General features: G+C 49.9%; 1 protein-coding gene across 1 annotated transcript in view; it reads right to left on the minus strand.

Moving 5' to 3' along the window:
• Positions 1-14,495: 14,495 nt before the first annotated feature.
• The window catches only part of LOC112912636 (solute carrier family 13 member 1), a 106,717-nt gene continuing 97,184 nt past the window's right edge, over positions 14,496-24,028 (minus strand). Inside the window, exon 16 of the mRNA XM_072745606.1 lies at positions 14,496-14,576. The gene's annotated coding sequence lies outside the window, so the exon portion shown is untranslated. The remainder of the gene's footprint in view (positions 14,577-24,028) is intronic.

Consider the following 24,028-nt stretch of genomic DNA (forward strand, 5'->3'; position numbering starts at 1 on the left):
AACAGAAGACAGAATAGAGAGGAAGCTTGGGATAAAATGTGTGCAGAGCCAGCACACAGTAGGTGTCCGGGGGGCCACGGTAAAAGCCCTTTTTTTTTTTCCTTGTGTGACTGCTTTATTCACATACCATTTTTTTAAAAATTTACTTTTTCTTCGTGTTCAATTTGCCAACATATAGAATAACACCCAGTGCTCATCCCATTAAGTGCCCCCCTCAGTGCCCGCCACCCAGTCACCCCCAGCACCCGCCCTCCTCCCCTTCCACCACCCCTTGGTCATTTCCCAGAGTTAGGAGTCTTTATGTTCTGTCTCCCTTTCTGATATTTCCCACTCAGTTTTTCTCCTTTCCCCTTTATTCCCTTTCACTATTTTTTATATTCCCCAAATGAATGAGACCATATACTGTTTGTCCTTCTCCGATTGACTTACTTCACTCAGCATCATACCCTCCAGGTCCATCCATGTCGAAGCACATGGTAGGTATTTGTCGTTTCTAATGGCTGAGGAATATCCCACTGTATACAGAGACCACAGCTTCTCTATCCATCATCTGTCCATGGACACCGAGGCTCCTTCCACAGTTTGGCTACTGTGGACATTGCTGCTAGAAACATCGGGGTGCAGGTGTCCCGGCATTTCACTGCATCTGTATCTTTGGGGTAAATCCCCAGCAGTGCAATTGCTGGGTCGTAGGGCAGGTCTATTTTAACTCTTTGAGGAGCCTCCACACAGCTTCCCAGAGTGGCTGCACCAGGTCACATTCCCACCAACAGTGCAGGAGGGTTCCCTTTTCTCCACATCCTCTCCAACATGTGTGGTTTCCTGCCTTGTAATTTTCCCCATTCTCACTGGTGTGAGGTGGGACCTCATGGTGGTTTTGATGTGTATTTCCCTGATGGCCAGTGATGCGGGGCATTTCCTCATGTGCTTGTTGGCCATGTCTATGTCCCGTGAAATGTCTGTTCATGTCTTTCACCCATTTCGTGATTGGATTGTTTGTTTCTTTGTTGCTGAGTTTAATAAGTTCTTTATAGATCTTGGATACTAGCCCTTGATCTGATATGTCATTTGCAAATATCCTCTCCCATTCTGTAGGTTGTCTTTGAAGAACATAGGCAACCACCCGGCGGTGGAAGGACAGAGGGAAGAGGTGCTTAGCAGAAGAGGGCAAGGAATAGTTGGTTCCACCCAGGACAGGGCTACTCAGGAAGGGAACAGGCTGCGTATACAGGTGGGATGCTCCCGGACACTGGCGTTTCAGAGGAATCTAGAGGATTTGAGATGTCATGAAAGAGATTTATGGATAGAGGGAAAGACTGGAATACCAGACTTTTCTCATTTTTAGAGTCTGCTTTTCAATGACAAATGTTCAGTTGTTTCTCAGAACAATAGTATTTCATGAATGAAGATAAACAGACTTTAATTGTTTTGGAATGCATAGAAAGGCAGTCTGGGGAGTGGGACCAGATGGCCTCGTTTATCAGCCGTTTGATTCCTCCAAGGTGTGTGACTTCGACCAAGTCGCTTGAATTGTCAAACTTCCTACACCCGTGATGTCCACTAGCGACCTGGAGCCCGAGGTGGTTGTGAGGGCGAATTAACCCCCCAGCGTGTGAAACCAGCCACGCTGCCAGTGCTAGGCAACCGTTGACTTCGTGTTAGTTTTATTCTCTCTTCTTTTTTTTGCCCATGTGGTGGGACCTTCTTCCAATCTCACGACCTCTCTAAAAGGATTATTTATCCCTCTATTTTATGTATCCCTCTATTCAGCTTTACAATTGAAAACTGAGACTGAGAGCAGATTAAATTATTAGTGATATCTAAGCCCAGAATGGGACGCGTGTTTTCTTCTCAGCACAGAAATGAAGATGCTCTCTTCAGGCACAGGAGACCTTGCTCTGAGCTTCTTCTTTTCAACTTTCCGTGCATGAAGTTGGTGTTCAGAGTTCCCAGTGTCTGACGTGTAATTTAGTCTGCAAATGGGTGAAAGCAAGTCACGGAGCCAAAACTAGGAGTCATTCACCCTGGTGAAAGGGAGGGAGCGGCAGGTCTGGGGGGCTCGGGCCCCCGCAGAGCAGTGGCGGGAGGGGCTCGCCTACTCTGACGGGCTTTTATCACACTTTCAGCTGCCTCCCTCCCTCCCTCCCTCCCTCCGTCTTTTCGAAAGGTCACAGTTTCAATTTCTCCAGTGGGTGAAGGAAAAATTGCCTTTCATTAACTTCAGACGTTTTCCTCTACTTTTGTGAAGGCCTCAAAGTCTGAGAATGAAAGTAAAAGACACATTCGCGGTTTCCTGGCTGTCGGACACGGGAGAAGAAACTAGGAGGCAGGAGGAACAGAGGAGCCCCAAAAGGGTGACGCAAGTCCTGCCGAAAGTAGGAAAAACAATCTGAAAAGTCACCTGAGCTGCCAAGAATATTTATCACTTCAAAACCCGCAATCATACTGTTAAGGGACCACAGAAAGCCACGGGGTGTGAGGCCCCCAGGACCCCGGGGTGCCAGCCGCGGGCAGTGGGCGAGCCCGGGGGGGGGCCACCGCGTACCCCCCACCTCCTGAACCACTGCGGCTCCTGACCCATCAAACGTCCTTTCTCAGGACGTGAACACAACTCGCACAACGGAGGTTAAGGAAAATAAAAGGCTTAAAGGTCTCCTGTGGGCTTATTTCCATAACATCGTCAGAGCCTTTTCCACTAAGTGTTAACCTAAAGGGAAAGCAGGATGGTGATAGACAGGGGAGCGTGGGCGTCGCAAGAGGACACCTGCCGGAGGGAGCCGGGTGACTGGCGGGCGTGATACGCCCACGGCAGGGACGTCAGAAGCCCACCTGTTCAGGTAAAGTCCAGGTGCATAAGTGCTCTTTCATCGAAGGGCCAACGGCTCGGACAAGGGCTGCCAGGCGGGGTCTGGGGGGAGCCCAGGGCCCCACGCTGGCGGCCGTGGGCCACGGGCACACCGGGAGTCACCTGCGAGGCCGACCGCGGCTGACAGGTACCGCAGGTGCAGGCGGGGGGAGCATCCGTGGGAGGAAGGCCCCCGAGCACCCTGTGGGGGGCGGCCCTGCCCCCGGGTCCTGGCAGGTGGCCCCGGCTTCCCCGGTAGGCTCACCGCAGCGGCCTCCCGGCCCCGGGCCTGGAGTGGCCGGTCGAGGTCACTGGCCTGCCCGTGTGCCCTCGCCTCTGCCTGCACCTGCTGCCCCACGCCCGGCCTGTGCTTCGCACCCGAGGGCCGTGCACCTGCTGCAGCCGCCCGGAGCCTTCTCCCCCAAAGGAAGACAAACGCTTCATTCGAAAGAGTTCTCGAGCCATTTTGGCCTCCGCACTCCGGGCAGAGACGTGGCCCTCACGTGTGAGCTTTTAAACCAGGTGGTTCTTGCACAGAAACAGAGGTTCAGCTCGGGGGTTGCTATTTTCACAAGTGACTTTTGCTGCTGAACACATTTATCACTGGACGGAGATCGAGTTTGCTGGAACACAGGATGCACCCCCCACCCCGGGTCCAGTAGCTCGGCCTCATGTGTGACAGGACGTGGGTGCCCGGGTGGCCCCTGGACATGGCCCACGCTCACCAAAGCGGAGAATAGCTAAATGTTCCTTACGGGGCTCGGGTGGAGTGCGCTCGGTCCGTCCCCCCCTTACACGGACCGCACGGAGATACCAGAATGGCTCTAAGTTACGTTTTTAGTGAATAACACAAAAATGTATGCTGCATTTGTCACAAACGGCAGAGCATTAGTGCCGTTTGTGAAGCCGCAACATTTGTCTAGGAAGATACACAAGAAGCTGGGTGAAGTGCTGCCCGGCAGCCGGGGGGCTGCTGACCCGAGAGGGAAGAAGAGATCGAGACCCACCTTTCGCCGTTTGGGTGTCGGACCCTTTGTGTGTCATACCAAATGCCTTCGTCACCCATCAAACAAATAAACAGGAACATATCTCAAAAAAAAAAACCATGTTCTTATTTCAAAAAGGGTGGAACTCACGTGTCCATAACGGGATCTCAGCGACTCAGTTGTGCGGAGCTGCATGGAGATTTTTTTTTTTAACATGGAGATTTTTATGGCAAAAGACTAAGGACACAAAGTCTATCTCTGAACAGTTCCTGACCAGGGGTCTAGACGCTGGTGTAAGTGTGAAGTACGTGCTTTTTAGACATTTCGGATTTCCATAGCTTCACAAATCTACAAACCTGCAGCCCCGTGTATGGCCTTGTATTTATTCGTAGACACACGGTTTCCTTTCCAAACCAACCACCTTCAGGTCAGTGACTTTTTATTTTTATTTTTATTTTTATTTTTATTTTTATTTTTTTTAGTGACTTCATTTTTATTTTTATTTTTTTAATGCATCAAAATACCTAACATAGTGTCTTACGTATGGCTAGATGTTGGAAATGCGTTTCCTGATTGTGCAAGGTAAAGATTGGCCACGGGACTTAGCATCTCCCGTAATTCCTACCCCTGGCTGCGTGGAATCAAAATGTAGGAATTTATGTCAGCGCCTGCAGATAAAAACGTAGCACGGGCCACCTTCTTTAGCAATTGAGTGACCTTAGAGCGTTAGTAGCTCTTAACTGGATTTATCGAGTGTGCCCCTCAGACAGGCCTCTGGATATATTCATAAGACTATGAAATGCAGGTGGAACTGTTGCCGTTAAGGTTTATAATGAAAGTGACGCAGAAGCAGCTCGTCGAAGCGGGTACGGATACGACCACACACGTGCGCCCGCTGCTCCTTCAAGCTCCGCTTCCTTCCGTGAACTCACCTGTCTTAACGTCCTGTCACTGCCCTGCGTCCTGTGTAGCTTTTCTTTTTTTTTTAAGTGATCCACCAGAAATTCGGAAAGGTCTCCATAAAGGTCACGCGAAGGCAGGAATGTGTAGGAGCTCGGGTCATGGCCTCGGGGTTGCGGGTTTGAGTCCAGGTAGGGCTCCATCTCCGCACAGAGTCGGCGTGAGATTCCCTCGGGGCCTCGGACCCGAGGGTCGCCTGCCATCTGGTTTGGGAAGGGGACCGTGTGTATTCAAGCAGATACAAGGGGGGCCCCGCGCTGTGTCCCTGGTCCTTCCTGTGACTTGAGGTTCAGACGGGCCTGGAGGGATTGATCTTCTGAGGGACTGAGTGGCCCGAGGCATTTGCTCAGGCCCGGACGGGACGGGGAAGGAGGCTCGCAGGGAAGGAAGCCAGAGGCGGGGGCGGAGGGGACCGAGGGGAGGTCTTATTTATTTATTTATTTACATGAGAGGGAGGCAGCGTGTGCACAAAGGCGAGGGCGAGGGGCCGGGAGAGGGGAGGGGACCTCAAGCAGGCGCTGCACCCAGCTCGGGACCCTGCCCGGCTCGATCCCATGACCCAGGGACCGTGACCTGAGCCAAAAGCAAGAGTCGGAGCTCGACCGCTGAGCCCCCCGGGCGCCCCTTCCCTAGAGCTTTCTTAATGACATTTCCTTTCGAACAGTATTGTAGGAAGAGGGGACATAACACACGCAAAACGCGTGCTCACGGGGCCCGACGGCACCGGCAAGGCCTCTGCTGGCCTCCGGCCGTGAGCGGCCGAGCCTTGGAGGCGCCCACGTCCCTGCAGATGTGCAGCTGCCGGGGGTGGCCGCTCGCGTGTCCGTGATGTCAGCCCCTCATCGTAGAGCAGCTGCGGGGCCGGACTCGAGGCCCCCCCACCCCGGGCATCACCTTGGCCCCATGCGCGTCACAGCTCTCAGAGCATGGGGCAAAGTCTCAGGAGGCTGAGCAGTGGACGAGCCCAGTGCTGGGCCCCGGCCGCCCTCGCTTCCTGGGGGAGGGGGGTGCTCCCCCCGACAGGGGCCGCCTGGGCACAGCCTGGCAGTTTGCTGCCCAAGTCCTCTCCCTTTCAGGGAGCGGGACCAACTCCAGGCCTTGCAGGCTTCCCTGGTCCGGGTGCACCTGCCGCAGGGGGTTTCGGGGGCATCTGCTCTCCGCTGCAGAGTTCCTGGCTGCTTACGTCACAGGGGACCGGGGTCACCGCCTGACCAAGCGACTTCATCGTACTCTGCATCGTTCAGGGGTCGACTGCACCATAATATGCCAAAACCATTTTTTTTCAGAATCAAAAAACATTAGACTGTTGTCCTGGCACGGAATCCGGATGGGCCCACTCGTGTGCAGTCAGGTCATGAAGAAGCATCATCTCCGCTATGAAACTTCATGGTATTTTCCTACTAAGAGTATTTTTGGGTTCACCGATGTAGTGATAAGAGATCCCGAGGTTTCTTTAGGTTCTTCTCATTAAAAAATCCTGCCCCTAGAACACACGCGCACACAATCCACAAAATGGGAATATGTAGCATTTATGATCTATGATGGGTTCTTGGGGAAACTCCTTTTGATAATGAGAAAGGAGTGTCTTTATTTATTTATTTTTTTAAATTTTTTTTTAAAAATTTATTTATGATAGTCACAGAGAGAGAGAGAGAGGCAGAGACACAGGCAGAGAGAGAAGCAGGCTCCATGCACCAGGAGCCCGATGTGGGATTCGATCCCGGGTCTCCAGGATCGCGCCCCGGGCCAAAGGCAGGCGCCAAACCGCTGCGCCACCCAGGGATCCCCAAGGAGTGTCTTTATTTAAAAAAAAAAAATTTATTTATTTATTCATGATAGATATAGAGAGAGAAAGAGAGAGGCAGAGACCCAGGAAGAGGGAGAAGCAGGCTCCATACAAGGAGCCCGACATGGGACTCGATCCCAGGACTCCGGGGTCATGACCTGGGCCAAAGCAGGTGCCAAACCACTGAGCCACCCAGGGACCCCCTAGGAGTGTCTTTCAAAGCAATGTTGTATTTTTAAAATATTTTTTCTTATTTAACCATCAGGTATTCAGTTTGCTTGAATCATCAAAAACCTTATTTCAGACGACAACTGACATTTTCTCATATTAAAAAAAATAAATCCTTGAGTTGACAGACATTCAGCAGTAGGAGGGAAGGCCCGAGCTGACAGCTGCTTCCTGGCACGGGCTTTTAATTACAGAGTCAGCACTCGAGCCCCAGAAGCCCTGGGAGCAGAGCGAATGCTGACTGGCAGCCTGGCCGCGGGGAGAAGCGAACGGGAAGGGGGGCAGCTCCCGGCTTCGGGGGGGGCGTGAGGAGCGTGCATCTGCTCTAGGGCCGGGAGCCTCGGCGTCCTCTAGGGAAGACAAAGACCGTCGTTGCATCCGTGTAGCTTTATCAGAAAATAAATGGTTTCCCATAATTAAAATTTTGTGCTGCTGAGGTTTAGAATTTTTTTTTTTAGGTTTAGAATTTATTCAGTAACATTTAAGCTTTTCAGATATTTATGTCAAGTCTTTTCAACTTATGTCAGGCACTTTCTCGTCCTGTTAAGTACAATATCCTGAACAGAACGGAAAGTTCTCTCGTGCAGCCGGAGTGATAAATCGCAATTCTTTCAATTTTACTGCGGATGCGGCAAGACCCCATTTTTTCCAGCTCTGGGTTTTATATCAGCTCTTCTTGCTCAGCATCAGCTTCTGGCTCAACAGCCAAATTGACCTTTCTAAGAGGTTGTTTAATATCTAGGGGCACAGATGACCAAGTTTGTTAAATTAAAAAATAAAAAAATAAATCATTTCTTCATCATTGTAAATCAGTGGGCTTTTATCTGAGGCCCCAAAGAAGACTTCTTTTCCTGTGGATTTTCCTGTGCATTCAAGCATTTTATTATTTCCATTTTTCTAATCAATTCGCAAATGATTTTCAGAGCATCTGTTATGCCAGCGGTGGGAGAGTTTGCCAGAAATGTGCCCTTTGGGTGAGCAAAAGGCCACTGAAGTCCGCCACTGGGGGTTGGGGGGGGTGGGCTGCGGGTCTCCGCGTTCCTGCCCAGGCCTTCACGCGTCCACGCATCGCCCGCTTTTTCAGACCTTCCGTCTTCTGAATCAGCAGGAGGAGGGGACGTGACCTCTCTGGCCTTTCCATCTTGGGGTCAAAAGCATAGGCCTCCTGTGGGGCCGCCCGTTACGGCCCAGGGCCCCGGGAAGCACAAGGGCCGCAGGCCAGACCCCACGGCACCAGGTAGCGGCCCGCAGCTCCGCGTGAAGGTGACACGGTTCGTCCGCAGTTTCTCTGTGCCCTTGGTCTCCCCCATAGGCTTGCTCGAGAATGAAGGATGAGCCCCATGTAAGAGAATCTACGGGGAGAGGGGCCTGGGTGGCTCAGTCGGTGAAGCGTCCCACACTTGCTTTCACCTCCTGTCGTGACCTCAGGGTCACGAGATCGGGGCCCACGTTGGGCCCACATCTAGCGGGGAGTCTGCTGGGGACCCTCTCTGTGTCTCTCTGCCCCTCCTGCTCTCTCTCTCTCTCTCTAAAATAAATAAAACAATCTTTAAAAAAAAAAAAGGAAATCTATAGAGATAGCAAACAGGGAAGTAGGTCGGGGTCTTTGCACCATTGGCTGGTCTTCGATCCTTCGTGGGTAAGGATGTACACTAATGCACAGACTCCTGGTCCTACAGTTTCTCCTGACCTGTCAATTGTCCCTGTCAGGGAAAATCAGTCGTTCAGATCTTGGCTCCTTTTAGAAGCCTCACTCTAGTTGAATTAAATTAAAATCTGTAGGCTCTTCCATTAATAATACAAAAAAAAATTAGATCTTCCCAGGCAACTCTAACGTACGGCAGCGAGTTCAGTTGATTTAAAACACACGATGAATAGACTTTGCTTCTTCAAAGTCCTGTTCCTAACAGGCATTTGCTATTTTAGCCGATCTGAGTTCTTTTTTTCTTTTTAAAGATTTTGTTTATTCATGAGAGACACAGAGAGAGAGAGAGAGGCAGAGACACAGGCAGAGGGAGAAGCAGCCTCCCTGCAGGGAGCCCGACGCGGGGCTCGATCCCGGGACCTGAGGTCAGCCCCGGGCTGCAGGCGGCGCTAACCATTGAGCCACCCAGGGATCCTCGCCAATCTGATTTCTGGGACAATGTCACTTAAACAGAAAGTTGGAACAAATATGATTTAAAACAATCTTTGGAAAATTTGTAAGTCAAAGGCAACATATCAGAGACAGCTTTTCTCAAATTAGCTAATCACAGAGTAAATCACAGGTGTGAACGGAGTGTGTCATATTTTGACACATCAATAATGGCTATTAATTATAGCCTTATATTTTACTATTGAAAAATGGCCATTTAAATGCCACTTGTGAATGATGCATTTTTGGCAGTCTCTCCGTACATGACCTAAGGGTGCAGGGAGTTCACAGCCTATCTTGAATTATGCATCCAATTGAAAAAAAACTTTTGCTAGAAAAATTCAGGAATAGAAAAGATACTGTGCTAGGCACCAAAAATGTTTGCTCTGAAAAGAAAAATAGGTGAGCTAGCTTCTGCTTATTTGGATTTTTTTCTTTACCAAGTCTTTATATAATTAAAAGGACGATTTATAAAAAAAAAAAAAAGGAAATAAAGTTATATTCGTTCCTTTTGACTAATCTGGCAACTTTAAATGAAAGTGACACGACTTCCTCCTCAAGGTTGCCTGGAGTTCCTTAAAGAATAACATTTTAAAACCGTTGGAATTGAGAGCAAATCACTTTCTAGCTTCTTTAAAGAGATCTAGACTGTATCCTTAAATTGAAGAAAATTACATTATTTTCAGGATAATCATCATTATTTTCAGGATAGTTTCTTTCTTTCTTTTCTTTTCACGCATTCTAGAAGGTACAGATTCAATTCAGAAAGGTCCCGACCGGAGTATTCCCCTGAGTCATCGGCCCAAACTCTTCTGAAAGCCCCATGGTCACCTCATCTCCGGGTGGTGATGGGTGGGAGCAGACGGGGTGTGTGTGTGTGTGCAGGTCGGGGAGGTGAGGTGCCCCTGGGGCAGGTGGAGGGGTGGGGGTGGGGGTGCCCCCGGGGCAGGTGCAGGTGTGGGGGGGTACAGGTGTGGGTGGGGGGTGCAAGTCAGGGAGGTGAGGTGCCCCTGGGGCAGTTGCAGGTGTGGGCATGGGGGGTGCAGGTCGGGGCGGTGAGGTGCCCCTGGGGCAGTTGCAGGTGTGGGCATGGGGGGTGCAGGTCGGGGCGGTGAGGTGCCCCTGGGGCAGTTGCAGGTGTGGGCATGGGGGGTGCAGGTCGGGGCGGTGAGGTGCCCCTGGGGCAGTTGCAGGTGTGGGCATGGGGGGTGCAGGTCGGGGAGGTGAGGTGCCCCTGGGGCAGTTGCAGGTGTGGGCATGGGGGGTGCAGGTCGGGGAGGTGAGGTGCCCCCAGGGCAGGGGCAGGTGCCCTGGGAACCCCCCGTCCTTGCTTCCGGTGCGGGCCCGGCGGCCTTGTAGAAGGGCAGGGCCGGGCCTGCGTGCTGGGTGAGGGAGGCCCCCGCCCCCGAGGGGACCCCATGCGACCAGCTCTCTCGTCCTCAGCGTGTCCCGGGGGGGCGCAAGCGAGCTTCAAGGTAACAGGTTTATTTACTCGGTCTTTCGTCTCCCTGAACGTCAGCAAGGTGAGAGCTCTCACAGGGATGCAGTATTTCGAGGTGCCAGTGAGACCGGGGCGCCGCTCGTGGAGTCCATCTCCGAGTCTGGGGAGATGCAACTGAAGGAATAAGGTAGCGCAAGGTAACAACAGCTGTGATGGAAGCGTGCGGGGGAGCAGGTGAGGGAGGTGGGCCGAGACACCCAAGGCGTTCACGACCCGTCCTTTCCTCCAGCTCCTCCTCCACGCGTGTCCGCGCGTGTCCACGGGGAGCAGGGCGGGGAGGCCCCGGCGCCCAGGGCTTCCCTTCCCGCTGCTCCTGGAGTGGGGGCGGGCGGGGTGGGCCGCAGGCCGCCAGCAGCATCAGCCAAGGAAACGCACCTGCGAGAGGTGAGCCCCTTCCAGCTCCTCTCTGCTCCCAGACAATAGCGCGGTTAGAGACCCACGGAGGGTCACGCACAGAAAATCGTTCCTCGAGCCCCGTGGGGACAGGGGTTCCAGGGCCGAGGGCGGGCCTGGGCTGTCGCTCAGAAGCAGCTCACGGCCTTCCAGGCGCTGGCTTGAGCCCAACCCCAGATGCGGTCAGTGTTATTTATGTGACGTCTTCCGGCTTCCCGGCACCTAGAGAACGTAAAGTATATTCCAGAAGCAGGTGGTGAACAAGCTTCTCCACTTCCAAACAAAAACAAACCAGAAGTGCCTGGGCTGGGAGCTGGGGAGGGTTGGGGGGAGGAACGAGAATCAAAGTCCTTGACTCTTGGTGGGAAAGGTCACCCTGTGACCGTGGAAGTGGGCACGAACCAGCCCTCCCGTCACCGCCCGTCGTTAAACGCAGGAAAAGTGTCTAAGGCTTTGTCTCCCGCGCCGAGCACGAAGCGACAATTACGCGGACAGTAGTTGCTGCTCCTCGGGTCACTGGGGCCGTAGCGTAACTTGATGGCACTTGAAAATCAGTTTTGTGTTTTGATCACAATAGTCAGAGCACACTGGGAAGCGTCCTGACACCGCATGGTCTTCAGCTATTGGGTGGAGACGCGACTCCCGACGAGGCCACCGGGGCCGCCCCTCCTCGTGCTGCTAGAATAAGGCATTTCCCACCCGATTTCATTCCGTGGAGGCCGTCCGGTGAGGGACGCTGTGGGTCGGCCGTGAGCCAAGCACACCCGCCCCGGCCCCGGACAGCCTGCCCCCTGGCGCGCTCCGGGCCCCCGCAGCACCTGCTCGAGGAGGCATCACGTTGCTCCTCTGGCCTCGAGGCCGAAGCCCTGGGGCGGCCCCGGCAGTGCTGCAGGCACCTGCGTGTCCGGGAGCAGGAGGTGGCCGCCTTGGGCCAGGCCGCAGCTTCTGTCGGGGCAGCTCCCGGGGACCCGGAGGGCCACGGCCACCGACTCGGGAGGGCTGGACCGGGCCCGGGGCTCCCCACCCTCGCGTCCCCGCTGCGCCCTTTGCCCGTTGTGAGCGCCCTGCATGGACCCTCCTCCTCTCGTGTGACATGACTGGTGGGGTGGCCGCGCCAACGTGGGGACACAGGCCCAGGCCCCTCCATTACCCAGTGTGACCACAGGGGCCTTGGCAGAGGCGGGGACGGGCCTGGACGAGGGAGGAGCTTATCTGCTGCAGTGACAGGTCTCTACCCTTCGCCCACTCGATCTGAACGAAAACCACAGAAGAAAGCCCCCGGGTCATTCCCCGGCGTGGGGACTCTCCACCGCCGCGGCTTTACCGCCCCTGGCGCTACAGATTCATCGTGTTGGGGATGTCGCCGGCTGGAGCAGGGAGTGTCGACAGCCTGGGTTGCCCACCCGGGTCCCTGCACACCTGGAGGGGAGCGGCCCGGACTCACGGAGCCCCCGAGGCCAGGCTGCAGCCACAGCGAGGGACGCCGCCAGCCCCGGGGCTCTCTGTCCCCGAGCCAGCCGCCCCAGCCTGGGGGTCGTGCCCTTACACCTGCCGGGGGACAGCAGGCGGCCGTCCGTGATGAACGAACTCCAGGGGATCCTTCAGAACTAAGGGGTTAGGGAGACGCTAAATACAGCATGACTGAAGCTGCTTTTTCTTGAGCTCTTGGTCTCACTGCTTGTCTCACAAACCGTCCCAGCAGGTATGACCCAAGCTGTGAAGACGGAGGCCGCGGAGGCCGTGGAGGTGCGAGGCACCGGCGTGGGGCGAGCCGCGGGGCTGACAGCAGTGCGGGGGAAAGCAGACGGCACAGGGGCCCTCGCCCTCCTCACCTGGCTAGGCTGGGCTCTGACACGGTTCCGCGCGGGACACGTCAGACGGCTCTGGGACGTAGCTAGCAGGCGGCCTGCAGCCCTGGAGCCCCCGTGAGTGGCCCAGTTAGAGGCCGGCCTCCTGCTGGTGAAGCCCCTGTGCTGTGAGCCGGTCCGGGCAGCGAGACACGACAGGCTGCTGCTTGGGACAAAATCCAACTCTGATGCCCGAGGAAAAGGGTTTTCTCTGAATCAATAGCAAGTCAGGCCCAGACCGTGGCCGACTTCCTTCCGAGGAGCTCTAGCCGTCGGGGGGACGGTCCGGGCACCTGCAGCTCCCGGCCGCTCACAGGCTCTCTTTAAAGAGCTGCTCCGGCACTGGGGGGGGGCGGGCACTTGCTGGGATGAGCACTGGGTGCTATTCTGTATGTTGGCAAACTGAACACCAATAAAAAATAAATATATTTTTAAAAAAAGAAAAAAAATAAAGGACAATGCTTTTACATTAAAAATAAATAAATAAATAAAGCAGGAAAACAAACAAACAAAAAAATTAAAATAAAGAGCTGCTCGGAAGCACTTGCTTCGCCTTTGGGAGGGTCCTCGGACCCCCGAGCCTGACCTCACGCGGACTCTGCCTGACGCCTGCACTGCTTGCAGCTCCGAGGCCTCACGCCACTTCAGGGTCTCGGAGCAAGTTCCTCCCCGGAGGCCCACGGACCGGGCACCTTCCTGCCGGGCCGCCCCCCAGAGGCGAGGGTGGAAGGTCGGGGCGCGCAGGCAGCTCCTGCGGGGTCTCTGTCAACCTCCTTCTGAATCACCGTTTCCACAAGGCCAGGCTTTAGCTTCCTGGTGCAGAAGCCCAGCCCCAGCGCGTGTTTCCAGGGAAGGGGGAGCACGGAGCTTCCTCTGCTCGGGTTGCTCCCGAGGGAAGTCTCCAGCTGCCGAGGAGCCCACTAAGCGCTCACAGAAGCCCTAAGAACCCCACATTGTCAACCCGTCGGGATTTAGATTCCCACCTAAATAAGCCCGGGTGGCTCAGTGCTTGAGCATCTGCCTTTGGCTCAGGGTGTGATCCTGGAGACCCGGGATCGAGTCCCATATCGGGCTCCCTGCACAGAGCCTGCTTCTCCCTCTGCCTGTGTCTCTGCCTGTCTCTGTGTGTCTCTCATGAACAAATAAATAAAATCTTAAAAAAATAAATAAGCATTAGAGAAAATGTCTTCAAAACACTGATTGATGATACTCTACGTTCTCGAACTGTCAGTCATTTAGAAAATATTTTCACAAGCATTATCTCAGTCTATGGATCTCGTGATTACCACCCACCCCTCCATTCTTATATTTATTCATCAATAATTTTGAGTCATTTTAAACCACCAGACAGACCTGTATGAGCTACATAGTAACAAATTTATTTCTGAATTGAGGAAATTGAAGGTGAGGTTGATTAAATGACTAGTTCAGCATCACAAGAGAGTAAATCCAGGGGGTGCACAGAGTCAGGCAAATCCAGTACCGTCCTCATGACTTTCAGAGTTGAAAACCAGTTTACTCGAGCAGAGCAGATGACTAAGACCAGTGCCTATTGCTGCTGAGATAAGTTTGAGCTTTAAGTATTTTTCTTCTTCTTCTTCTTCTTCTTCTTCTTCTTCTTCTTCTTCTTCTTCTTCTTCTCCTTCTCCTCCTCCTCCTCCTCCTCCTCCTCCTCCTCCTCCTCCTCCTTCTTCTTCTTCTTCTTCTTCTTCTTCTTCTTCTCCTCCTCCTCCTCCTCCTCCTCCTCCTCCTCCTCCTCCTCCTCCTTCTTCTTCTTCTTCTTCTTCTTCTTCTTCTTCTTCTTCTTCTTCTTCTCCTTTTCCTGATCCACATAGGTGGGAAGTCAAGCTCAGGAACCAGAAAAACATTCATTGTGATATCTATGTTCCATCATTTCTAGAAGGAGAAGAAGTAGAAGAGAGAGTCTATCAATCTCCAGCTCCTGATGATAGAGATTAACGATGATGGTACATTAATGGGTCTAAAATTACGTAATCACTCTTCTTTGATTTGTACGTGCCTGGAATGTTAGCCTTAGATGACACTTGTGCTGATATTTGTGAAATGTGTTTCTCTGAGAAGCTCACGACGTTAAAAAACTAGCCATCTTCCTAAGTTTTATGTCACCGTGGTAAGGAAGCCGTGGTACCTGAGATGAGTTGGACGATGTCAGAAAAACTGTGAGACATAAACTGATTCAAATACATTTGAATTTAGTCAGAGTATCAGTTAATATGGTGGTGCTAATTTTAGAACTTTATTAATTCTTGATTATATTGTGTTCATTCTGGGTTCACCTTATTATCCCTTTAGAGACTGTGACCATGTTCCAGAAGGGAATAGTCACAATCAACTTTTCTCCTAGTATTTCTGTTGGGCCCGCAGGAAGCACGGCACGTGTATTGGTCAGGACAAACGAGGCCACGCCCGGGCAACCTACTAGCCGTGAATTCCAGCGGTTAAAGACCATAAAGGTTTATTTCTGCGTCAGGGCCAGACAGAGGCGGGCTCTGCTCCACAGAATCACTCGAGGATCCTGGTTAAGGGAGGCGCGGACAACTCAGCGACAGGTCTCGGGGTTTGCTGTAGGAGGCGTAGAGAGCCTGAGGACCGCCTCGAACTGGAAGCGACCCGGTCATTTCCATTCACATTCCTTTAGCCAAGACCAGTCCCACTGGCCTGCCTAATTGCAAGAACTCCTAGGAAATCCAGTTTCCCTTATGTTCAAGGGCAGGAGAACTGCATGTACAGTATTTGTCTCAGCAAGTCTGCGATACTCACAGCACGTTGATGGGATCTGAGAGTAGAGAAGACGAAAAGGTGTGTAAACCAGTTGTCTAAATAAAAGAAAATACAGCTGGCTACTTGATACAGTGTATAATTCCTTTTATTCAAAGTATATGTCTCTCAAGCCATCTTCCTTCATATTGTTGATCATAATAAAGAATTTTTTAAAAGAATTTCATGACATACTGTATTACTCAGAGTTTTGTAGAGAAACAGAACCAATAGGGTGTGTGTATTTGTGTGTGTGCGGAAAGATACCTATTTTAAGGAATTGACTCATATGATTATTGAGGCTGGCAAATCTGAAACCTGCAGGGTGGGATGGCAGGCAGGAGATCCAGGAAGAGCCAACGCCGCACTTCAAGGACACAGGCCATCTGCCGCAGAATAATTCCCTCTTGCTAGGAGGTCAGCCTACAGTTCTCAGGAATTTACCTGATGAGGCCCATCACCGTAAGGAGGGTAATCAACTTTATTCTAAATTCCTATTTTAAATGCTGATCTCACCCAAAACAATGATTATCACAGAATTATCCAGAATAATGTTTGACCACATACTGGGCACCGTGGCTCAACGTAGTTGACACATAAAGTCAATCATCACACACACGGAAGTATAATCCCACCAGCTGGGGGAGCAAGGAGGATGGACTTGCCCTCATGACCAGCGCCTTCAGCATGAAATACTCTTTTCTAGCCACTTACAGATTTATAATTCCCTAAGAATCACTGTGTTTAGTAATAATCCCTTAGAATTACTGAAGATCACTTTACTTTCAAATATTAAGCTTTATAAATCAAGTGTAAAACCTAACAGCATTGCTTATCCTCATTAGTTCAGTAAATTCCTTTTTTTTTAAAGATATTATTTCTTCATTCATGATAGACATGAGAGAGAGAGAGAGAGAGAGAGAGGCAGAGACACAGGCAGAGGAAGAAGCAGGCCCCATGCAGGGAGCCCATACATGGGACTCGATCCCGGGACTCCAGGGTCACGCCCTGGTCCGAAGGTAGGTGCTAAACCGCTGGGCCATCCAGGGATCCCAGTTCAGTAAATTCCTTTACAGCATCTGCTCTTTTCAGATTCTTTTTTTTTATTATTATTAATTTTTATTGGTGTTCAATTTACCAACATACAGAAAAATACCCAGTGTTCATCCCGTCAAGTGTCCACCTCAGTGCCCGTCACCCATTCCCCTCCAACACCCGCCCTCCTCCCCTTCCACCACCCCTAGTTCGTTTCCCCGAGTTAGGAGTCTTTATGTTCTGTCTCCCTTCCTGATATTTCCCAACATTTCTTTTCCCTTCCTTTATATTCCCTTTCACTATTATTCATATTCCCCAAATGAATGAGAACATACACTGTTTGTCCTTCTCCGATTGACTTATTTCACTCAGCATAATACCCCAGATTCTTAATCACTAAACCATTACAATCTTTTATAAAAGCTTTCCTTAGATTTTTTTTCTTCAAGTATGAAAATATTTCTACCCACCCAGATCAAGTTTTTAAATGTGTATTAAAATCAGACTCCTTTTCTATGTTAAGAATTAGGTACTTACAGTTCAATAGCATGTTGAAAAGTAGGAAGTGTATTGTTGCCTGAAGAAAAGTCATCCAAACCACAATGAGATCCCACCTCACACCAGTGAGAATGGGGAAAATTAACAAGGCAGGAAACCACACATGTTGGAGAGGATGTGGAGAAAAGGGAACCCTCTCGCACTGTTGGTGGGAATGTGAACTGGTGCAGCCACTCTGGAAAACTGTGTGGAGGTTCCTCAAAGAGTTAAAAATAGACCTGCCCTACGACCCAGCAATTGCACTGCTGGGCGATTACCCCAAAGATTCAGATGCAGTGAAATGCCGGGACACCTGCACCCCGATGTTTCTAGCAGCAATGTCCACAATAGCCAAACTGTGGAAGGAGCCTCGGTGTCCATTGAAAGATGATGGATGGAGAAGATGTGGTCTGTGTATACAATGGAATATTACTCAGCCATTAGAAACGACAAATACCCACCATTTGCTTCAATGTGGATGGACCTGGAGGGTATGATGCTGAGTGAAGTAAGTCAATCGGAGAAGGACAAACAGTATATGGTCTCAATCATTTGGGGAATATAAAAAATAGTGAAAGGGAATAAAGGGGAAGGGAGAAAAATGAGTGGGAAATATCAGAGAGGGAGACAGAACAGGAGAGACTCCTAACTCTGGGAAACGAACTAGGGGTGGTGGAAGGGGAGGTGGGCAGGGGGTGGGGGTGACTGGGTGACGGGCACTGAGGGGGGCACTTGGTGGGATGAGCACTGGCTGTTATTCTATACATTGGCAAATTGAACACTAATAAAAAATAAATTTATGAAAAAAAAAAGAAAAGTCATCCAACGTTCATAAGCAGAAGAAAGGAAGAAACTATCAACTATCACATAATAGCCAAAACAGAGGACTTCATGGAACATGTTTTTCAATAGTTTTCCTTTTTTAAGGAGCACTGGTAAGGCACTTAATCTGTGTCTCTGAATTAACAAAGCCAGTGGAATCGTGGTGTCACCTATTTGTAGAGCACCGGGTGGGGATTAACACGATCTTGTTGGTAAATCGCTCGGAGAATCTCAGCTGAAGGCAGTGGGTGAGAAAGTGGTCAGCTAAGCACTGATTACAATACACTCACGTGTGTGCAAATAAGTACACACACTTCTGATGTACACTTGTGTGTAGGGTATGTCATGACGGCTTCTACGTGTTCCTGTGTCGTCTGGAACAGGGTTCTCAACCTTCGCACTAGTGACATTTGGGGTCAGACAATCTGTTGTGGGGGCTGCCCTGGGCACCCCTGGTCTCTACTCACTAGATGCCAGGGGCACCCCTCACTTCAGCTGTGACAACCAAAAAATGTCTCCGGACATCATCCAATGTCCCTTGGAGGGCAGAAATCACTTCTGGTCTAGAACCACTGACATAGAGACTAAGGTAGAACTAATGGTGGGAAGTTAAAATATGAGAAAATTCATAAATTAGGCTAAAAGGGAGCTTTTAAATTAAAAAGAGAATGAAACAGTTTTTATTCAAAGTGATAGCTCAAAGGAGACTTTTTTTTTTTTAACTTGCTACTCTGGCCCCACAAATTTATACTGGAAGAAAAAAAGGACAAAAATAACGAAGATGATTTTGGATAAAATTGGCAGGAGAATTGCCCTTTTGATTAATTATTATATTAATTAAGGCAGAATTTTTTTTTCCGGGAGGGCAAAAACTAAGGTTTTATTTGCGTGAAGGAATGTGCAATTATACATGCAAATTTTGAAATGTCTAGTATGAAAATTAGGAATTTCAACACATTGAACTCTGCAAAGACATTTACATTTAAATATATATCCACTTACTAGTTAGGTAGTAAACAAAATTTTACATGTCTAAGCATAAATACTTTATATAAATATCCTAAATGTTGAAAAGATATGGGCACACATATGCAACCACTACATACCAACAAGTAATTAAACCATATATTCTGAATTCTTTTCCCCAAATACCTAAATGGTATTTTTATGGAATTTTTATGTTAAAAAACTCACTACTTAACAGTCAAGACCTTAAAAATAAACACTTTATGTATATTTGTTTGAACATTTAATGTTCATTTTAATAGCCTGAGTTCTTTTTTCTTTGTTTCTTTCTTCTTTATTTTTTTTTAATATCCCAAATTCTTAAGTAGTTATCTAGGGAATTGTTTTTTGAAATTTATTATTTTTTTAATAAATTTATTTTTTATTGGTGTTCAATTTGCCAACATATAGAATAACACCCAGTGCTCATCCCATCAAGTGCCTCCCTCAGTGCCCGTCACCCAGACACCCCCACTTCCCCTTCCACCACCCCTAGTTCATTTCCCAGAGTTCGGAGTCTCTCATGTTCTGTCTCCCTTTCTGATATTTCCCACTCATTTTTTCTAATGAAGGCAGAATGTTATTGATACAGGACTAGACAAATGGTCCAATGGAACATGATTAAGAACCTAGAAATATACACAAACACAAGATGCCCCTTAACCTTTGTAGGGTCTCGGGCAAGAGTGCAAACGAAAGCCCATATGCCATTTAATCAAGCTAGCAAACAATGAAGCGAAATATGTCTTACCTTTTCATTTTGATATATGCACATTTATATGTATATATATTTGGAAGGCAAGATCTGAATTTATAATTCTTGGATTCCTGGAGTTCTGTCTCAGGATGTGGTGCTATGGAAGGAGCAGACCTCAGCTCCAGCTCCCGAGTCTCAGCCTAACCCTGTTCTCTTTTCATCCCCGAGGGTCTCATGCACACCTGTGTGTGGACGCCGGGACCGTGGCCTGCACATCCAGGCTCCTGCCGTGGACAGCACAGCCCCCATGCTTACTGCGGTGTGGTCTGCCCTTGGGGCTCCCTGCAGCCACACCAGTGCACCCACAGTTGTCTGGGCATAAGATTCTGGGATCCCGGGTGTCTATCGCTGGCTAGGTCTAAAGCTGGGACACGGGCTCCAGGTGGGTAAGTCTCTTGCGTCGCTGTCTCCTCTCTGCATGAGAAGGGGTGTGGCTGGAGGGGAACAACAGCAGACCCCCTGAAGCACGGGGCCTAAGCTGGAGGCTCCCCCTTCTAGAAGTCTGTGGTGGCATCGCACAACCGTACATGGAAATATTTTATATGGCAGAGTCTTTCAAACTAGTGGGGTAAAATAGGGGCATTCAACAACCAGTTTTAGAATAGTTGGTCATTTATATAGAAAAAATTAAGTTGTATCCTGTCCTTATAGCAGCACAAAATAAATTCAAAGCTGTATCAAATACCAAAATATTAGAAGGAAAGCTTTAAAGCTTTTGCTTTTTCTTTTCTCCTTCTTTTTAATATAAGAAAATGCCCACAGTCCCAGAGAGAGTATCATGTGGAGCCACAGGGGAAAGTCAGACAGACGCAACATAAAATCTATCACCACAGGTTCATAATTGATATCCTAGTGAGAAGTTTAAAAGAATATTTAGTTGCTCTGTAAACATTCACCAGAATACAGTTTAGGGCCTCAATTCAAAGATCTTAATTTGTTTTAATGAACAACAGTAACCGTGATGGGCACCCTGCTGAGGCAGGATTGCTGGTCTCCCCTCCCCCTCAGACTTAGTTCCTATGTCAGGCTAATAAGCTACACAAGCACCAAGACGGTACGAAATGTTGTATTACTCACATAATGAAACTTTCTGGGGAGAGCAGGGCAGGCACCCAAGCAGATCAAAATACCTAGAGGCCCAGTCTAATCATGAGAAAAAAAAACATTAGAAAAACCCCAATAGAAATATCAGAAAGGGAGACCGAACATGAGAGACTCCTAACTCTGGGAAACGAACTAGGGGGGGTGGAAGGGGAGGGGACAGGGGGGTGGGGGTGACTGGGTGACGGACACTGAAGGGGGCACCTGGTGGGATGAGCACTGGGTGTTATTCTGTATGTTGGCAAATTGAACATCAATAAAAAATAAATTTATATTAAAAAATAAAATAAAATAAATAAAATAAAATAAAATAAAATAGAAAAGAAAAACCCCAGTAGAGTGACATTCTACAAACTACCTGACCAGGACCTCTCAACATCGTCAAGATGGTTAAAACAAAGAGTGTCTGAGAAACTGTTGGGAGAGCCTAAGGAGATATGACACCTGAAGGTGGTCTTATCCTGGAGCAGAAAAAGGACATTAGGTAAAAGTAAGAAAACAGGATTAAAGAAAGTACTTTATTTAATAATAATATTCCAATATTGGTTCCTTAATTGCAATGCATCTTACCAATTAAGATATCAATAATAGGGGAAATTGGGTGCAAGACATAAATATTATCTGTCTTTGCAACTTTCTGTAAATCTAAAATTATCTGAAAAAAATCTTATTTAAAATTTATATTAAAACTTTATTTTTTAAAAAATAGAACCAATAGGTCAACGAAAGAGATGAAAATGCTAGCACGGGGATTATCCTAAGGGAGTTTGGCACGGAAGAAGACAGTCTTGCCAATCGCCTGGGAAAATATTAGACTTCTCAACTTATATTACCAGGGCAATAGGTTTATTCATACTGAAAGCTTAAACATAGGTGCTTATTCTCAGTGTTTACCAAAATACATTTTAAATGGATTAAAAACAAATGTGAAAAGCAAAACAAATATTTTAAAAGAAACTGTAGAAAATAACTTTCTAACTGGAGAAGGGAAGGCTCTTCTTAAATAAGATATGTATAGAATAAAAAAGAAAGGAGACATTAGTTTGATAAAAACTTAATGAGGATTAAAAGCTAATTTGATGAGGGTTTAAACCTAAAAACTTCTATTTAAAAAAAAAAACAAAATAAACAAAGGCAAAGACGGTCGTTTATCAGGACAATTGGACGCGGCTTCAAGTGTCAAAGGATTACAAACAAGAAGGTACAAGGAGATGGTAGTTTGACGAACAGAAGCCCAACAGCTCAACAGAAACATAAATGGGAAAACATGAAGAAGCAATTCAGAGAAGAAATTAAAAATATTCTCATTATCAATCAGGGAAATGCAGACTCAAATCATCAAATACTGATTATCCATTCACCAAGTGGGCCGAGATTATAGGAAAGTTGCAAATATCAATTTTGGGGGGAAAAAATGAGGGTAAGTGAAAATGGTCGGTCATCCCGGTGGGATCGGAGTGTGGCTACTGTCAGGGGTCACCCGTTGGCCGGGGGCTCTCACTCCCTAGCACCGTGGGCCCGGGCACTGCCGGCGTCCACAGGTGCCCCAGCGCAGGTGCCCCCAGCAGTGCCGCGTGGGCTCGTCGTGCACAGACGTTCTCTGCCGCGGTTGGGAACTCAGGGAACAGGCATGTCATGGTGTGTCGTATTATGAATATATATTAAGGGAAACACATATACGGACGAAGCACGAACATAAACAAGACAAAATTTAGAGTGAGACTCTCATTCCAGGTCGACCTCCCACTATCACATCCTTGAATCTGCTGGGATCATATCCCCCCAGTCGTGTGTGGCGGAGGGCGGTGGAGACAGGGCCTGGGGCTGGGCGTCAGCCCCCCGGGGGTCCCAGTATCGGGGACGGTGTCGCTGCACAAGGCTGGTGGCTGTGCTGTCGCCACCGCGGCTCCGAAGGCCTCAGGCCACTTGGTCACAGCCACGTCACCCGTTCCTGAACCCTGCACTATCCGTGTCTCTTCTGCTCAGGGAAAACGGATTCTTTTCTTTTCTTTCTTTTCTTTTCTTTTCTTTTTTTTAAGATTTATTTATTTATTCATAGAGACACAGAGAGAGAGAGAGAGAGAGAGGCAGAGACCCAGGCAGAGGGAGAAGCAGGCTCCATGCAGGGAGCCCAACGCAGGACTCGATCCCGGAACCCTGGGGTCACGCCCTGGGCCCCAGGGAGGTGATGCTAAACTTCTGAGCCCCCCAGAGATCCCCAGAAAAAAGGATTCTATTTGCTTTTGTCCACATAGGATCTTAGACCTCGTGTCGCTAGGACAGCCTCCCTGCTCCCCGCCATCACGTCTCCTGCAGATTAGGAGCAAGACAGGTGTCACTCTGGGTCCGGGCAACAGGTGCTGGTGGCTGCCCCAGGTCCCCATGACCCCAGGGCCCCTCCCCAGGGATGCTCTGGCCCCGCACCCCCAGGCTCCTTCCCCAGGGATGCTCTGGCCCCGCGCCCCCCAGGGCCTCTGAGGCTGGAGGCCACGCTTGGGGCTCCTGGAGGGCTGCTCGGGGCACTGCTGCCAGGTCGGCGGGTGGGGGGGGCGACCACAGGCAGCGAGCAGCACCCCGGGATGGGCGGCGTCCAGGCCCAAGGAGGGCCACTGTCTGCGCGTCTGTCCCGCCTGAGTCCGGGGGCCTCCCTCCTGGGCCCCCCTGGCTTTGCAGCGCCCAGACCCGTGGCCAGCAGATGGGGCAGGCCTGGCGCAGCCTCAGCAGATGGCCGTGGAGGGGGGGCTCAGTGCCAGGAAGACACAGGTCAGGTGCTCCCCGCGGCGGCTGGGGGGCCGTGCAGGTTCTGCCCCTCATCTATGTGAACCCCGCCGAACACCGCGGGATAAGTGTGCAAAGGCAGTGAGCGAGGCTTTAGAAAATAGCACCAAACGAATGAAGAAGGGAAAAAATAGCAACAACAAAATCCTGTGAGGATCATTTAGAATCTTCTATTGTCACCGGCGTGATTTTAGGCGTGTAATTCCAAATAATGAATTCTGTCCGGCTGCCTTTGCGTGTTTTTGCACAGGCAGGCGGGTGCTGGCTGGCGCCCTGCTGACCCACCCTGCCTGGTGGCGCCGGCTGCACCCTACCGGGAAGGGCAGGAGGGAAATGCTGAGGATGCGTCCCCCACTGATCCTGCTGCCGCTGAATCGGAGTTAAACTAATTTTCCACCTTTAACAAAGCGGTGAGGTGACAGGGAATGGGCCCAGTGTAGGAAGCCCAAAGTGCCCTTAGGGCTGCCACCCCGAGTGGCGAGTGGGAGCCCGAGAGCCGTGGGGCCAGGCCTGCGCCCAGGAGGATGCTGGCCCT

The sequence above is a fragment of the Vulpes vulpes genome, unplaced genomic scaffold (assembly GCF_048418805.1).
Source record: "Vulpes vulpes isolate BD-2025 unplaced genomic scaffold, VulVul3 u000000664, whole genome shotgun sequence".
NCBI classification, from domain to species: Eukaryota; Metazoa; Chordata; class Mammalia; order Carnivora; family Canidae; genus Vulpes; species Vulpes vulpes.